At 38.7% G+C, this 18,411-nt stretch overlaps 1 pseudogene; it reads left to right on the top strand.

Moving 5' to 3' along the window:
* The first annotated feature begins 1,170 nt into the window (after nucleotides 1–1,170).
* On the top strand, nucleotides 1,171–5,527 carry LOC137287763 (uncharacterized; annotated as a pseudogene).
* The last annotated feature ends 12,884 nt before the right edge of the window (nucleotides 5,528–18,411 follow it).

Raw genomic sequence — 18,411 nt, 5'->3', positions numbered from 1 at the left:
AAACTACTAATTATAAATCCATCACAACTGTTAGAGCATGCATACTGACAATAACTAGTACTGACAACATGTTTCAACTGTTGACAGGTATTCGAGTGCAACTGCTTTGCCATTCGTGGCTGTATTTCTAGGGTTTAATGTATCTGGTAAATCAAAAACAGACGATGTTCTACTCTCAACCAGGCATATATTCTATATGATCTTTTCATGCAAAATTAATTAAGGTTGATAAGTTGTGCACTGTATCAGAAGCGATCATGGTACGCAGGCAAAAACAGACAAAACCAGAACGATTACAAATAGACAGCCCTATATGTTTGCTATGCATTTAACAGGGAATGACCGAATCAAATACTTGTAGGAATCATATATATAAAATGTCTTCGCTTACGGCACCATTTCAGAAGGAAGAACATACGGATAGGAGATGGTGCCCAAGATACGGATAGTTCATCTTTTCACTTTCACCCTTCAGTTCGTCGGTAAGCATGGTCACTCAACAAGAAACTAGGAGACAGAAGGAGAGAGAGACATAGGCTACCCTTTCAGTTTACCAAGCACGGAATGCATGTAATGGATCATCGTATATCCTGCACTTGTCTAGCCTCTCTTCTTTCTTGCCACTCTTCTTTCACTCTCCTGACTGTCAGTGTCTTTTTCATGTGTACTGAATGCGCACATACCACACAGAAAGCTTTTTCATATGTGGTAGCCCTATGCCATTAGGCATATGTGAAAGCGTGGCCAAATAAGTATGAAATTAATTAAACATTCGATTAAAGAAAGCGCAAGCAAAACCGCATATACACTCGACATTTGAGTAAAGTAAGTCTGAATGCTTTGAAACCTTAACTGTACCTTAGTATATCATCGTGGAAGTAAATAAAACGTTATGGTAAAGGCAGCCTGGATGATATGCTATAATTAGCCAATTTCTTATTCCACAATGCAGATATCGTTGGGAATAGGACGTATACCAAAGCAGGATGCTATCCACACCAGTTCTCCACCGATTCCGGTAGATGTAAAGATCGTGAAAAGATGTATCCCAAAATGTTCACAACCACAAAATTTAAAACCGCTTCGCATTGTCAAAATTTGATAACATCGAAGACACTAAGTGGTAAGACCTGTGAACAATGTTGTCAGAATTTGACGGTTGTTGAAGACATGAGAACGTATGAACTTCCAGCTAAAGCTTTACTGATCCCGGGAAAGGACAAGATGTACAAAGATTTTGTGACACAATGCATAGGAAGACAGTACTGTCAGTTGAATGGGAAAGACAGTGACAGGATCGAAATGGACTGGAATTGCATTATGTTTGAATACGAATGTGTTGATGGTAAGTACTGTTGAATAGATACATTCAAGACAACTCTAACACTTTACGATAACATACATAATCAGCATAATAATAGTTTTACCAACGTATGACTTAGAAATGTTTGACAGGATACTAGAATAAGGCCAAAAAATGACAGGCTTCGTTGTCCACTACATCTCCTGAAGGGTGTGATCAAACGTTTCAGGTATTAGCCTTACTATCAATTCAACACTTGATGTGTTCATCGTTATATAGAACTCTAATCAGCGTCATTTCCTATTGGCTGATACCTCACGGGCATCTAATTATCACTTCCATCATTAATTGTTACATATGATGATGAACTACCTTAAGGATGTTTCGTGCCGCTCCTGACACCGCACACGAGAGTACTCATCCAAAGGTTTCGTGTGATCCATATAAAGATGGCTGACACATGTCATCGTATCAGACCTGTGTTGTTTATCACAGGATTGTCTGATCCAGACTTGATTAATCACAGACCGCCGCCGTATAGCTGGAATATAGCTGAGTGCGGCGTAAAACTAAACTCACTCACTCACCTACTCAGGTCTGTTTCATGTTATTGCTGACCGTGACTACAACACTGCATTTTCAGATGATAAAATTTTGAGTTTCAACGCGGACTCCACGCTCAAAGACTCACAGGTGTTCTTACTTGACAACCAGGCAGTCCATTCTGATACAAACTCTCATTGTGTTGCATATACATGTCAGTCAAGCATTACCGTTAAACTTGTTGGCAACACCGTGAACTCATCCTCTTGCACCCTTTTCGGAGGAAGGCGGAAATCGCACCATTTTGAAGTGTAATGACACCGTTAACAACATATTATTTCAAAGTAATACCAGCAAGATAGACATTACCCTGAACAAGACTGCAAACGTTGGCACGAGTACCAGTGGACTGCTGTGGATTCTTGTGACAGGTATTGTATCCTTTAGACATGTAATTGAAACAACTGGTTTTCATTCACCATAGTCAGAATTCAGAATTCATCAAAGTTGTCTGGTGTGATATGATCTGTTTCGATCTATGACAAACTAAGGGGTGTGTACATGTAATCATCTTGTGATATATATGTATGGGGGAACATTTATTGACATGCAACTGGTGGCACATGTGTGGTAGCCATTACATTTGCATTGCGTATTCGATATTCAATCGACTGCACTTCATGATGCAGAAATGAGCATGCTTGAATGGGTACGGTGCTGTATTTTCCGCTTCTGCTAGTAAAGGACTTGTGTCTGTGGCATGTGGATCGAAAATTCCATCAGACGTGACACAGTATTGTCCGAAGGTTACAACTACGACCCCACTGGTCCCATTAGTGATGACTGCTGTACCAGACACATCGGACACACCTACTTCCGGCACAACACGCGTGAAAGGGACTCCGTCAGTGACAATGATACTACTGACAACAGAGTCTAATACACGTAAGAAGGATCATAAATCACCATAATCATTTACTTACATTTATAGCTAATATATGTTTAGTGCAAGATCAAAACCGACTGCGAAGTTTTGTTTGAAAATGTAAGCCTGCAGCAAGGGAAACTGAGCAGAGCCCACAGGATTGACACAAGTTTATAAGGCCAAGGACTCACCTTTTCCAACAAAACTCAGGAGAAGGTTTTGGTCCAACTTATAAACCGACTGATACTCAATTTCAATATTTTGTATTTACTTTTGAAATCAACCGGGAAGCGACTGGCAGTTGATGCCTTGCCTTGGAGGGCAATACATGTGCTCTGTGTGCACTACCTGTGTCCTCCATGAGCGCTGCCTACACTACCCATCTTGCGAGAAACGCACGGTTCACACTGACGACGGGTCTCATCTTCTACAGCGATTTTTCATGGCCTAGTGGATATAACCACGAAGCTGGCGATGTATTGTTGGGTCGATGCCAGACATCGGCACAAAATACTGGACGTTTTCAATAATGTGATACATTACCGTTACGTTCAGTAATAGCAAGACAAACTTACACCAGTCTTCAAAACTCGTTAAAGTAAAATAATTCAACGTCCAGGACTATTCCTGGGAAATGCCCGCGCATTGCCTGTAAAGGTGAACTAGGTAAAAGGAGAACTTGGCGAGACTATAGAGTAGTGTCACTGGAGTGAGTGAGTTTAGTTTTACGCCTCAGTAAGCAATGTTTTGGCTATATCGCGGCGGTCTGTAAATAACAGAGTTTGGACCCGACAATACAGTGATCAACAGCATTAGTATACAGCATTAGTATCGATCTGATCAATTGGGAACCGATGGCATGTGTCAAATAAGTCAACGAGCCTCCCACCCAATCCCGTTAGTCGCCTCTAACGGTAAGCAATGTCGCCTTTTATGGCAAACATGGGTTGCTGAAGGCCTATTCCACCCCGGACATTCACAATTCGACGTCACTGGAGGTTCATAACGACACATACCATATGTCATCCCAACAGCGTGGTAATACATACATACTGTCGCACATTCTTTACTGGGTACAGTCTGTCAACGACGGGAATGTTCCTGTCATGCATTTTCACATCTAAATGACCATGTAGTAAATTTAGTACGACTGGTTAGAGTATTAGGTTCAGCGTCGTCATGGCACATGTTTATAACCTTGATGAAGTCATTGTGCTTGAGTTATGTGCAAACAAGCTTCAAACTTTCTCTACACTTTAATTATGTCTGCTATAGGTGACGGTAATGTTTAGGTTGGAATCCCATCATCCAAGAAAAATCCTTCATTTTTTACCTGATTATGACATAGTACCTTTTGTCATTTTACATCATGCACCATATATTTTCAGCGATCATCGGAGGTGTCGTCGGAGGGCTCGTTGCAGTGCTTTGTCTATCTGCGATCTCTTTTGCTATATACAAGAAGTGCCACAAAACGGTGATTACATTAAAACGAAAACATGTCATGCCCTACCCCAGTGCACGTCAGGATGCATTGTGTATTACTAAAACATTACCACTCTCTCACCCCTCAATATATATGGTTTTGTTTTTATAATATTAATCAATATCAAAGGGTCAAATGGATGAGGCAAACATTTCCAACTTAAAAATATTCCTTCCATAAACATACAAAAAAATGGCAAGCGTGTAAATAGTTGTGTGTGTATGGGGGCCATACATTCATGGAAATTCAGTCAAAGGTCTTAAAATAAAACGATAAAACATTTTGCTGTGATGAATGATGGATGCAAGTCATCAGAAGACGATGGTGGATGGTAAAGAAGCAAACGAAATATACAACAGTGTTCACACAATGCCATTTAGAAAGTAGTTAAATGTAACATATGTTATATTTGGGATTACAGTTTCTTAGCGAAGTACTGATTCTACCACTTCTGTTGGATCGAGTCACATCAGGTGAGGCTCCTTATGATTGTGTGCTGGCGATTAGGTGCCTGACTCTGATGGTGTGGGTTCGAATCCCAGATGAGACTGAACCAACCATGACATGGGGCGTCTCTCACTCTAGGAGTGGCAACTTTCATTTGTGGTGTTGTGACGAGGTCTTATTGTTCACAGTCATTAGTTGACATATTACAACCACGATGTCAACGTTGATCTAGTCTACCAATGGCCATAGCAGGCGCACATGACCTTTACTGAGCTACAAGTGTTAGAGCGGACACGATTCGTACTCGGCTATCAAGGTGGAGCCTACCATCCCAAGAATGACAGACCATTACACCAATGGAAAACGTCGTTCGTGTCAAGAACGAGTCGAATTAGGAGTGTTTTGGATAAAGTAAGGCTTGTTTTTACTTCTTTGAGTGCCGCAGAGCGTAGCGTAGACAAGACGAACGTTTTCATGCCCTTAACCTGAACAGAACGACCGTTTTGGCTCGGTAATGGTGTGGGGTGAAATCTCTGTGGCTACCAGAAAACCATTACATGTTATTCATGGCCACGTCACTGATCAGTTCTAATGCTGGAGGCACACACTGTGATATTGGGACGCCGACATGAACGTCGTGCCTGTTTAAGGTTGACGAAGCGACGTTGGGCGGGGCCCACGTTTCTACTTAATACCCCCACCAGAGCAACATTAACATGTTACCATGTTGTCCAGGTCTGTCGGCGCGTTCGTCTCCGCCAATAACAAAAATACATTCTCAACGATCCTGGAGCTGGCCTGCAGTAAGAATGCCCTGACATGAACCATGATGACTTGGAGCGTTTGATTAGGAGTTTTCCTAGTCATATTCACGATTGTCTTGAGAACATATTATTATATTACTACTAATAATAATCATTAGTTTAACAGTTCATGGTAAATGATGCGATGGACAGTAGGTTGGGTAGACCAATCATTTTAATAGCATTCATGGTCATTTCACTGTCAACGACAAATGCCAACATCAGGTCGATGTTCCACTGTTTTACTATTTATCTCATTAAAGACACTAAATATCCGGTGCCTTTCGAATAATCTATAGACTGTTATGTGGTGCATGAAATATTCCCATAGAGAATTGTTTCAATCGTCAGTCATTAATACGATATTGTTCTATAATGAAGCTCTGATCATATTATAATTAAGACATTCGTTTTCAACAAAGACAAGCTTAGACTGTGGGCAACCAAAGGATACTCCAGTGACAGATACTCCATGACTCTTGTCATTAACATATTCACACAGTGCAACCTGTTTATTGCAATTATATAAGATTAATAAGTAAATATTAACATAAATGTCTCCTCGTTTATAGTCAATATGAAACGGGAAGTTACATATGTTCTCACCTGTAAATTCATGAATACGGTTTTGCTGATATTTCAGAACAAGGTTGAAGATGAGAGTGCCCAGGTTACAGACGTGGACGCGCCCTTTCATCACATGAGGGTTGGTCTCTTACACACAGTGATACCAGAAACTATCAAAACACATAGTGTGACTATTTAGTGATGTCATCCATGACATTAGGACCAAGCAACCTGTAGTGTCAATGAGTATGTGAAGTGAATTTATTCATTTCATCCACAGTTATCAACTTCACATCATGTCTTGTGTTAATTTCAGGACACCCCTGACAGTCGGCGTGCCTGGGGTGATTCTGCCCGCAATACTGGTGTTTCACTGGGTTCACTGCATGCACCATTCGGAGCTGCGTCACTCCAACTGCCACGTCCTGCTAACTCATTACCTCCTATCAGACATATTGTTTTAAAGATTTAAGTTCGATTTCCTTTTATTGTTTCTGACAAATGCAGATAAGAGTGTCAATTTCAGACATGGAGGAAAGCTTATACCCACCATTTCAATGGTTCTCATTGAAACCAGTTGATAGGAATGTAATTCTGGCGACAATTCGATAAATATAATACATGCTTTATCTTAGTTAAACTGTATTCTCAAACTTGTTACTTGTTGGTGACAGTTTTTTTTCTACAATGACGCGAGGATAGCCGCTTAATGGTATGTAATTAGTGTTGGTCGGAGAAATAAGGGGTTCCTTTCCAAATCTGTAAAATAGTATTTCAGTTCAATTAGTTTTGATGATTCGTCCGTTTGACCACAATTCAAAATAGACACACATATTATTCCTGAATGAATGTGTCCATCAAAGTACGATGTTTCATATTACACGTGTTTGTATCTTCCACCCCATATGTACGGTTTTTCAGTTGATTCGCCATCCTGCCCCGTGTAATTTTCATTGGTACTCAGCATGTTTATATCATGACTAGGGCATGGCGGCTGGTTACCTAGGTATTTAGTCTTTGACGGTGCGAGATACAGCCTGGTACTGTGTCAGAGATGGTGATCATGTTAGTACACATATACTCCAGTATAGACTGATACTATGAAAAGGGTGTGGGCCATGTTAGTACACACATAGACAAGTATACACTGATACTATGAAAAGGGTGTGGGTCATGTTAGTACACACATAGACAAGTATACACTGATACTATGAAAAGGGTGTGGGTCATGTTAGTACACACATAGACAAGTATAGACTGACACTATGAAAAGGGTGTGAAAAGGTTAGTACACACATAGACAAGTATAGATTGATACTATGAAAAGGGTGTGGGTCATGTTAGTACACACATAGACGACTAAAGACTGATACTATGAAAAGGGTGTGGGCCATGTTAGTACACACATAGACAAGTATAGACTGATACTATGAAAAGGGTGTGGGTCATGTTAGTACACACATAGACAAGTATAGACTGATATACTATGAAAAGGATGTGGGCCATGTTAGTACACACATAGACAACCATAGACTGATACTATGAAAAGGGTGTGGGTCATGTTATTGCACATATATACAAGTATAGACTGATACTATGAAAAGGATGTGGGCCATGTTAGTACACACATAGGCAACTATAGACTGATACTACGAAAACGGCGTGGGTCATGTTAGTACACACATAGACAAGTATAGATTGATACTATGAAAAGGATGTGGGCAATGTTAGTACACACATAGACAACCATAGACTGATACTATGAAAAGGGTGTGGGTCATGTTATTGCACGTATATACAAGTACAGAGTGGTACTATGATAGGCATGTGGTCATGTTAGTACACACATAGACAAGTATAGACTGATACTATGAAAAGGGTGTGGGTCATGTTAGTACACACATAGACAAGTATACACTGATACTATGAAAAGGGTGTGGGTCATGTTAGTACACACATAGACAAGTATAGACTGATACTATGAAAAGGGTGTGGGCCATGTTAGTACACACATAGACGATTATAGACTGATACTATGAAAAGGGTGTGGGTCATGTTAGTACACACATAGACAAGTATAGACTGATACTATGAAAATGGTATGGGTCATGTTAGTACACACATAGACAAGTGTAGACTGATACTATGAAAAGGGTGTGGGTCATGTTAGTACACACATAGACAAGTATAGACTGATACTATGAAAAGGGTGTGGGTCATGTTTTTTGACATATATACAAGTACAGAGTGGTTTTTATGATAGGCATGTGGTCATGTTAGTACACACATAGACAAGTATACACTGATACTATGAAAAGGGTGTGGGTCATGTTAGTACACACATAGACAAGTATAGACTCATACTATGAAAAGGGTGTGGGTCATGTTAGGACACACATAGACAAGTATACACTGATACTATGAAAAGGGTGTGGGCCATGTCAGTACACACATAGACGACAATCGACTGATACTATGAAAAGGATGTGGGCCATGTTAGTACATACATAGAGAGGTATAGACTGATGCTATGAAAAGGGTGTGGGTCATGTTAGTACACACATAGACAAGTATAGACTGATATACTATGAAAAGGAGGTGGGCCATATTAGTAGACATATAGACAACTATAGACTGATACTATGAAAAGGGTGTGGGTCATGTTATTGCACATATATACAAGTATAGACTGATACTATGAAAAGGGTGTGGGCCGTGTTAGTACACACATAGACAACTATGGACTGATACTACGAAAACGGTGTGGGTCATGTTAGTACACACATAGACAAGTATAGATTGATACTATGAAAAGGATGTGGGTCATGTTAGTACACACATAGACAACCATAGAGTTATACTATGAAAAGGGTGTGGGTCATGTTAGTAGACACATAGACAAGTATACACTAATACTATGAAAAGGGTGTGGGCCATGTTAGTACACACATAGACAACTATAGACTGATACTATGAAAAGGGTGTGGGTCATGTTATTGCACATATATAGAAGCAGAGAGTGGTACTATGATAGGCATGTGGTCATGTTAGTACACACATAGACAAGTATAGACTGATACTATGAAAATGGTGTGGGTCATGTTAGTACACACATAGACAACTATAGACTGATACTATGAAAAGGGTGTGGGCCATGTTATTGCACGTATATACAAGTACAGAGTGGTACTATGATAGGTATCTGGTCATGTTAGTACAGATTTAGACAAGTATAGACTGATACTATGAAAAGGGTGTTGGTCATGTTAGTACACACAGAGACAAGTATAGACTGATACTATGAAAAGCGTGTAGGCCATGTTAGTACACACATAGACAAGTATACACTGATACTACGAAAATGGTGTGGGTCATGTGAGTACACACATAGACAAGCATAGATTGATACTATGAAAAGGGTGTGGGCCTTGTTAGTACACACATAGACAACTATAGACTGATACTATGAAAAGGGTGTGGGTCATGTTATTTGACAAACATACAACTATAGACTGATACTATGAAAAGGGTGTGGGTCATGTTATTGCACGTATATACAAGTACAAAGTGGTACTATGATAGACATGTGGCCATGTTAGTACAGATTTAGACAAGTATAGACTGATACTATGAAAAGGGTGTGGGTCATGTTAGTACACACATAGACAAGTATACACTCATACTATGAAAAGGGTGTGGGTCATGTTAGTACACACATAGACAAGTATACACTGATACTATGAAAAGGGTGTGGGTCATGTTAGTACACACATAGACAACTATAGACTGATACTATGAAAATGGTGTGGGTCATGTTATTGCACATATATACAAGTATAGACTGATACTATGAAAAGGGTGTGGGTCATGTTAGTACACACATAGACAACAATGGACTGATACTACGAAAACGGTGTGGGTCATGTTAGTGCACACATAGACAAGTATAGACTGATACTATGAAAAGGATGTGGGCCATGTTAGTACACACATAGACAACTATAGACTGATACTATGAAAAGGGTGTGGGTCATGTTATTGCACGTATATACAAGTACAAAGTGGTACTATGATAGACATGTGGCCATGTTAGTACAGATTTAGACAAGTATAGACTGATACTATGAAAAGGGTGTTGGTCATGTTAGTACACACAGAGACAAGTATAGACTGACACTATGAAAAGGGTGTGGGTCATGGTAGTACACACATAGACAAGTATACACTGATACTATGAAAAGGGTGTGGGTCATGTTAGTACACACATAGACAACTATAGACTGATACTATGAAAATGGTGTGGGTCATGTTATTGCACATATATACAAGTATAGACTGATACTATGAAAAGGGTGTGGGTCATGTTAGTACACACATAGACAACAATGGACTGATACTACGAAAACGGTGTGGGTCATGTTAGTGCACACATAGACAAGTATAGACTGATACTATGAAAAGGATGTGGGCCATGTTAGTACACACATAGACAACTATAGACTGATACTATGAAAAGGGTGTGGGTCATGTTATTGCACGTATATACAAGTACAAAGTGGTACTATGATAGACATGTGGCCATGTTAGTACAGATTTAGACAAGTATAGACTGATACTATGAAAAGGGTGTTGGTCATGTTAGTACACACAGAGACAAGTATAGACTGACACTATGAAAAGCGTGTACGCCATGTTAGTACACACATAGACAAGTATACACTGATACTACGAAAATGGTGTGGGTCATGTGAGTACACACATAGACAAGTATAGATGGATACTATGAAAAGGGTGTGGGTCATGTTAGTACACACATAGACAAGTGTAGGCTGATACTATGAAAAGGGTGTGGGCCATGTTAGTACACACATAGACAAGTATAGACTGATTCTATGAAAAGGGTGTGGGTCATGTTAGTACACACATAGACAAGTATAGACTGATACTATGAAAAGCGTGTGGGTCATGTTAGTACACACATAGACAAGTATAGATTGATACTATGAAAAGGGTGTGGGTCATGTTAGTACACACATAGACAAGTACAGATTGATGCTATGAAAAGGGTGTGGGTCATGTTTGTACACAGATAGACAAGTATAGACTGATGCTATGAAAAGGGTGTGGGTCATGTTAGTACACACATAGGCAAGTATAGACTGATACTATGAAAAGGGTGTGGGTCATGTTAGTACACACATAGACAAGTATAGACTGATACTATGAAAAGGGTGTTGGTCATGTTATTGCACACATATACGAGTCATTCTCAAAACTTGCAGCTATTTGACATACAAAAACAGAATATTTGAAAAGGAGCATAATCATTTTTTATTTCCACAAACCTCAAAATACATTGTTCATCTATAAATGTCAACATGATTTGGGGCTCAATCAACTTTAATTTTTCAACAACACTAATTAAACTAATCAATACAAGCGCACAGTGTCTTTGCAATAACAACAATATTTTGCACATTTTTATTAGAAACAAATTTTAAAATACTGATTTCTCTTTTGTAAAGTGCTGCTTACTTATAAGTTTTGTCACCCAAGTTTTAAATTATCTTCAAAATTTATTTATTTTTTTTAAAAAAACGTGTTCTATGTTTTGTTCAATAAAAAGAATGATTGTCAATACTTATATTTATAATGAATACACCGGCAACGGGCTCCCCAAAAATCGATGCACTGAAATTGATTTGCAGTGAACATCTAAACACCATATAGCCATTTCTTATGATATATTATCCTTTAGATCATAGAAAATCTACTTTTTAAACCTGTTATTTGAAGGACAATATTGTTACATCAAAGACACAAACTGTTATTGGAAAGACAATCTGCAACATAAATTCTGTTTAAGAATTTTTAATATTGTATTCAGCTTTATACCATCTATCAACATTAGAAAAATAGTTGTTACTATTATGCTGAAGGAAATATTAATTATCTCCGTCGTGTCTACATCTTGAAGACGGTTGGAAACAATTACGCTTGTTACAGGAAAGACCATGAAGTGTTACAGAACGGACAATTTATCAGCATAACTGACTTAAGACATTATTATTTTTTGCTTTTGATAAAAAAAAATAGCTTGAGATCAACAAATTATAAAGAGTATCATTTCTGTCACAGCGAATACGTAGTGTGATTACTAAATTGTGTACTAAACCTGTCTGTTACTCCAAAGACATGCAAGTGTTACAGGAAAGATAAAATTAGAACAGGTAAAAATGGAAAAGTCAAACAACTATGAAATTGCTATAAAACACAACAATGATAGCAGTTATTGCTCTAAAAATTTGTTTTGCAACTATAAAAGACATAACAGTTAATATGACAGTTCCTGTCATGAATATCAAACAGCCTTTAGATTAAGAAACCAGCGAACACAAAAAAACCCACTCCAGATGTCCTTCTTCAAGCTTATCTTCAAACTTCCATGAAAATAAGAATCATAATCTTTTTTAACAAATAGCTAACACCAACTTCATTTGTAAACATCAAACAGGAACATAGTTATGTCAGTACTTGGACATTTTTGACCAAATGTCAGGGTCAATCTTGTAGTGTGACGTATGTTCAATAGGAATAGGTGGTGGAATGATTTTCAGTACTTTCTCCAACTCGTACCAACATTTATCTTTAATCTTTTTGGGCCAGAAGAATCTGTTATCAGCTCTGCCAATCTTTGCCATACAGGACACAAAGACTTCATCTTCATTGGCATCTTCAACAAAACCAGGATAGGGCTTGTTGTCGTAGGAGACAATGACATACTTATCCAAATAGTGAAAGCCACTTGTATGGCCCGGATCAGCAGTGTCTGGGGTAGGATCAGCAGTGTCTGGGGTAAGATCAGCAGTATCTGGGGTAAGATCAGCAGTGTCTGGGCTAGGATCAGTAGTGTCCGGGCTAGGATTAGCAGTGTCTGGGCTAGCATCATCAGTGTCTGAGTTAGGATCACCAATATCTAAGTTAGGCTCCAGTTCTTCAGTGTTGCTCTTCAACACTTCAATGTTCAGCTCCAGTTCGTCTGAACTGGGCTCCACGACCTCAACACTTCTCATTATTGGCTTCACTATGCTTGCGTTGAGTTTGTCCTTGGACAGCACTGCCACGAAATGATTTGGTATCCAGTGTTTTGTGGACATGTCATTTCTAGTGCTTGTCCACATTACGTAAAGGGGGAAAGTACCTGAGGACTCCAATTGCCTTGGAATGATCACTCTCTGAAGATCTTTGCGAACACATGGGGCTCCAAGTTTGGGATACACTGAGTAAAGAGGACATCTTAGAACACTTGATAAGGCATGGATCTGCCAGATGCCCATGTAAGCAAAATTGGCTCTGATTTTCATTATTTCATGCCTTAAAATATCCCTGACAATGTTGTTTGTGAGATGAGTTCCAGGGATGTACATGTCAGAGTATTGGGCATAGATATAAGGCCAGTTCTTTGCATTTGCAGGACATCTTCCTCTTTGCAAGAAGTTTCTGTCAAGGTAGAAGTCTTCGTTGAGGGCAAGTTCAACCACAATCCGTACTCGCATTTCGGATGTTTTCTCAGTGGTTCCATACGCATATAGACTTCCAACAGAAGGCAAACAGTTTCCATCTGCTTTCACACTGCAAGGATATAACTCCCTGACATCATCCAAGTCATTTGGAAATAGCTTCATCGAAGGGGTGTCAACCTTGAGGTTTTCATGTGGCAGGGTGATGGTTTCCTGTATCTCAATGTAGTCTATTCTAGCTGCAATCTCTCTGCATCGTTCTTGAAGCTCAGTGAAACTCGTGCAATGCTTTAAAGTATCTAGATATTCATTGTAGACATCATCTTTGAGATTTGGAGATGTTTCTGGACCTGACTGAATGATGTGCTTTGTCAGTTTGTGATCTGAACATTCATTTGGTGCTTTACAGATGCAACTGTGGTTCCTGTAAAAGATAACATTTTGAGACCCAAACCAGCAAACCTGGTGAAGCTTCATGGTGCCTTTGATTGGTCTTGGCTTCATTTGACTCAGTGCCTCCAGTCCCTGAACAATGTTCTCTTGTGGAATGATGATCACATTTACCTCACTCTCCCTAGTGGCTTCAACAAATTGTTCTGCAGATGTTATGTCCTGTCCATATTTCACCTTTGAGTCTGCCTTTCTTTTGATTGCTCCTCCAACTGCATCAGGGGTGCCCTTGCCATGCCCAGATTCGAAAAAGTTCCAAAATGCAGATGCGAATCCAAACTGGGCTGATTTTTGAGAAAGAAGTAGAAAGTTTCTCTTTTGTCTGTATTGGGTTGTAGGCCCGTCACTGAATATATGTAATGTGTCAATAGTTGGATACCATGTTTTGATTTCTTGCAAGACAGGTTGAAGGTGTGCCCAAATTGCTCCAGGACTATGGTCAAGGTTCTCTGATACAGTACAGAAAGTTTGTGGACCACTTTGATATTTGACAAAGTACACTCCAGTGTGTAAAGAGAGCTGCTTCTTCGAGGCACCAAAATGCATGCTATGAATTTCAGAGGCCAATTTGCATACATAGTTCTCAGAGAAATCTACATGAATGACACATTCATTGTCTTTCAGATTGTCCTTTTTTCTTTGAAATACGTGAACTGATGTCGGATATTGAAGCAGTGTTTCTTGTATCGATCAAGATCCTTCTCCAACTGCTGGACGAGGTCACACACCGACCCAGTTTGAATGCCCTTCACAGTGACAAGGACATCTTTTTCAATAATTTTCTTGTTTTGTTTGATTTGTCGCTTTTCTTTCTTTGTTGTCCACGCAGACCATTGGACGGATTCATCTTTGATCTTCTTATCATACACCAATCGTTGATCTTTGCACACAACACAATCACCATACATGCAAGCATGCGAGGTCTCATCACAGACCATTTCTCTGATGATAGAGTGAAGGTTAGCACTTGTAGTTGCACCTGAATTTTTCAATGAAGTAGCTATGAATTGTGTATTTTCACATAGTTTGCAGTGGCATGTATTTCTGTCGCTTGGTTTTGGAAATGATACCCAAAATGGCCTTAATCGACAAAAAGTTGAAAATCCAATGGACATTTTAGATTCCGAGATATATTTCAGATGTATGTTTTTCAAACTGTCTTTCAGAATCCTTCTTTGTTTCTTTTCTTTTTTGTGTGTCAACGTCTGTTTGCGTCCTGTCAACAGTCGGGAGTTGTCGTCTCTTTCAAAGAAAGATCTGACCTTTTGACATTGTCTCAGTGACAGGTAAGTGCGATTAGTAGTCTCTGATGACTTTCTAGCTCTAATTCCAAAAGTGGTTCGCGCATGGCTGAGAAATTTGTACTTTTTTAGGATTGCACCACTTGTAACCATGGAAGAGATATCTTGTTTGATTTTCCTTGATTTCTTCTTATACCACTGACTCATTTGTTCAATGAGAGTACTGTGAAATAGCAGCGTCCTTCTGGCTGTTTTACTGGAAATATTTCTAATGAGTTTTCTGGTTTTGCTCCTAGGAGTTTCCTTATTGGAATGATATTGTTTTGTCCTCTGCCACCGTTGTTTATACATTAAAACTTGCTTTTTTGCCTTTTCAAGTTCCAGTCTGAGAGCTTTATTGTCTCTGTAACACTGAGCCTTGTCTCGCTGAATTTTCTTCTGACTCTGTCGTCTTTGTCTTGAACTTTGGACTTGTACCGGCGACAATGGCAATCTCGGTGACAGTGGCGACATTGGTGGGGTGATCATTTCAGCAACGATTTTCTGTTTGGCTCGTAGAACTCTCTTTTGCTTCTTCCATTTTCTTCTCAGCTGTCTTCTCTCTCGTTCAGGAAGTTCTTTTGTTGATTTTCGCAAACCTTTTTCTTTATCATCACTGTAACGCTTTCTCCCCGCCTCCAAGTAAGCCTGTCTGCGTGCAGGATCCTTGTCTCTGTTTGCTCGAAACTTTCTCTGCCTCTCAGCATTTGTCATTCCCATCGTTTTAGATCTGAAAAACACAAGTGAGATGCTTCAGTGAATTGTTCTGTCAAATTACATCACAATAACTTTCATAAAATGTGTACGTTATACACAAATATGTTGTTATGTTTTGCTGAAGATCACTTTTGGATTGTCTTTCCAGTAACATATTGTGTCTTTTAAATAACAATTGCACTTTCGGAAACATTACAAGTGCAAATATGTTGATATGATTAATTTCATTCAAAATATTATATTCAAGATCAAATATGATTGCGCCTTTTTGAACATAATACTATCAGAAATAATCTTATTTCAAAAACAGTATTGAATTGTCTTTGCAGTAACAGATTGTGTCTTTACAATAACAGTCTCTCAGAAAAGGAGGTTCTACGTAATGCATGTTATAAATAACAAATTATTTTCATCTCTAGTAAGGGAAGAAATTTGAGAGCAATTCCTCATTTCAGCTGTTAATGATACTGCTGTTCAAAATGGTAAATAATATAAAAATCAGCAGCAATATTTCTTTGCAGTAACACTTATGGTCTTTCAAATAACAAAATAACAGTTACATGAAAGACTGTTACATTAAAGACAAAACATGAAACATTATACCAAAAAGTATTAATGACTAGTCCCTTATAGTTTTTAAGCCAGCTAACTGAGTTGTGATTATGGTCTCTAATTCATTGAAAAAAACATAATTACTGAAAAATATCTAGCTCCATGTGAATTTGCGTTATCTCAAAGACAGATGTTCAAAATACTTGCAATTTCTTACCTTTTGAACCTGGTTTTCTCACAAACATTTGGCTTTTCATCAAGACCACATGTTCCTTGCTCTCAACCAGAATGTCCTAATGAGCATGACAGGAAGTTCCAATTTTATAGGTCAAGGGATCATTGATTATTTCAGACTGTTGAGGAACTGTTACAGCAAAGACATTTGTCTTGTATACAAAAGAAAAAGTTTTATTTTTTAAATATAGAATTGGAATAGAGGTTCTATGCAACCACATGAAATTGGTGGAAGCTCTATGGTTGCAAACACTGCAAAATAAAATCATTTTGAAGCTTAAATTACAGAGCAACACACACAGAAAGTTAGATTTTCACACCTGGATACAAGAAAAAAGGGCTGTTTCACTTTCCAATTCATGGAAAATATTTAAATCTACATTTATATGGTGTGTTTTTATAGGTTTGCAACAAAGATGATATCTTAAACATGCAAGGTGAACAAAAATAACGGCATACATTAAGATTTAATCAAGATTTTCATCCTGATACAGGAAATATCTGCATATAGACTGATACTATGAAAAGGGTGTGGGTCATGTTAGTACACACATAGACAAGCATAGACTGATACTATGAAAAGGGTGTGGGTCATGTTAGTACACACATAGACAAGTATAGACTGATACTATGAAAAGGGTGTGGGCCATGTTAGTACACACATAGACGACTAGAGACTGATACTATGAAAAGGGTGTGGGTCATGTTAGTACACACATAGACAAGCATAGACTGATACTATGAAAAGGGCGTGGGTCATGTTAGTACACACATAGACAAGTATAGACTGATACTATGAAAAGGGTGTGGGCCATGTTAGTACACACATAGACGACTAGAGACTGATACTATGAAAAAGGTGTGGGTCATGTTAGTACACACATAGACAAGTATAGACTGATACTATGAAAAGGGTGTGGGTCATGTTAGTACACACATAGACAAGTATAGACTGATACTATGAAAAGAATGTGAGCCATGTTAGTACACATATAGACAACTATAGACTGATACTATGAAAAGGGTGTGGGTCATGTTATTGCACATACATACAAGTATAGACTGATACTATGAAAAGGGTGTGGGCCATCTTAGTACACACATAGACACCTATAGACTGATACTACGAAAACGGTGTGGGTCATGTTAGTACACACATAGACAAGTATAGACTGATACTATGAAAAGGGTGTGGGTCATGTTAGTACACACATAGACAAGTATAGACTGATACTATGAAAAGGATGTGGGCCATGTTAGTACACACATAGACAAGTATAGACTGATACTATGAAAAGGGTGTGGGTCATGTTAGTACACACATAGACAAGTATAGACTGATACTATGAAAAGGGTGTGGGTCATGTTAGTACACACATAGACAACTATAGACTGATACTATGAAAAGGGTGTGGGTCATGTTATTGCACATATATACAAGTACAGAGTGGTACTATGATAGGCATGTGGTCATGTTAGTACACACATAGACAAGTATAGACTGATACTATGAAAAGGGTGTGGGTCATGTTAGTACACACATAGACAAGTATACACTGATACTATGAAAAGCGTGTGAATCAT

Source organism: Haliotis asinina, chromosome 6 (genome assembly GCF_037392515.1).
Source record: "Haliotis asinina isolate JCU_RB_2024 chromosome 6, JCU_Hal_asi_v2, whole genome shotgun sequence".
Taxonomy (NCBI): domain Eukaryota; kingdom Metazoa; phylum Mollusca; class Gastropoda; order Lepetellida; family Haliotidae; genus Haliotis; species Haliotis asinina.
This window is presented reverse-complemented; position numbering and strand designations above follow the sequence as displayed.